The following is a 1211-nucleotide window of genomic DNA, read 5'->3' on the forward strand; positions in this document are numbered from 1 at the left end:
AAATAATCACTAGAATTAATTCTCTTCCAGTAATTGAATGTCCACAGAAGTTTCCAAATGTAATCTAACACTCCTCTTGTCTGGAGGACATGCAAGCCTTGCTAATTCCTCTCTGTTCAGGCCAAATCTGAGGACATGTGTCACTGAATAGGCTATTTTTCATGTTTTGCACTCTCACAGAGTCCCCAGCCCCAGGAACGATGTCACTGGGTAAGAAAAAAATCAAAGTAAGCATTTTGCTTTTGTGAATAGAGAGAAAAATATGGGAAATTGCCCAAAGGTATTTTAGACCTTACAGGCCAGAGGATATTTATCCCAAGTGTATTTGTTTAAAAAAAAAAAAAATTAAGGGAGTTTAATGATTTCTGAATGTTTTGTCTCTGTGGTACCACAATTCACAAACCTGCAGTAAAGAGTGCAAAATGGTAGCTTTTGGTAAGTCTACCTTACTTTGGACTCACTTAGAAATAAGCTTCCTTAGGGCCTGATTCTGGCAGTGGCGAGACATTTGGTCACCACGTAAAAATGAGGATGAGGGGAGCCAGAGCGAATACCTGTGTTCTGGCCAGCAGCTCTCTTCCTGCCGCTGCTTCCAACATACGACCACCTTCATTAAGTTTCTCCTGGAATATGGCCTCCACAAGGTGTCACAACTGGGCCTTGAACAAAGATCCACTGCAGAAACGAACTCATACATTTCTACATTTTTCTAAAACAAACAGACAAACACAGCTATCGTCTGAATGGTACAGGTGACTTCTGCACTGTTATTCCTCCTTGAGACGTACAGAAGTCACAGCTCAAGCGTAGCCCGGGGGCGAAGAGCAGTCCTTCCCCTCCTCACATAGGCAGGACTGGCAGTGCTTTAACCACCTTCCTTCACAGAAGCCTCCCAAGCTTCAGCAGCTGAAAGCCTAAGTGAAGTCTTCAAACCCTGTTCAATGGGGTTTGCAGCAACCTCATCTGACAGGCTCTGTGGTGGGCCAGGCTCTCACGTGGTGTCAGTCGCTTTGATGACTGTCCCAAATGGATGTCAGCAGAGGGGCCAGTCCCCCATATTTTATGGAAGTAGCCTTTGGGGGCTAAACAGCTAGAGTGGTTGGGGAAGGAAAGGAGGGGGCAGTGGACATTTGTGGACAAATGGGCATTTGTGGATGTCCATTCTTACTGTGAAGACTAGCCCCTTCTCCCTGCCCAGAAATGGCGGTGCT

Source organism: Phaethon lepturus, unplaced genomic scaffold (genome assembly GCF_000687285.1).
Source record: "Phaethon lepturus isolate BGI_N335 unplaced genomic scaffold, ASM68728v1 scaffold42082, whole genome shotgun sequence".
In the NCBI taxonomy this organism is placed as follows: Eukaryota; Metazoa; Chordata; class Aves; order Phaethontiformes; family Phaethontidae; genus Phaethon; species Phaethon lepturus.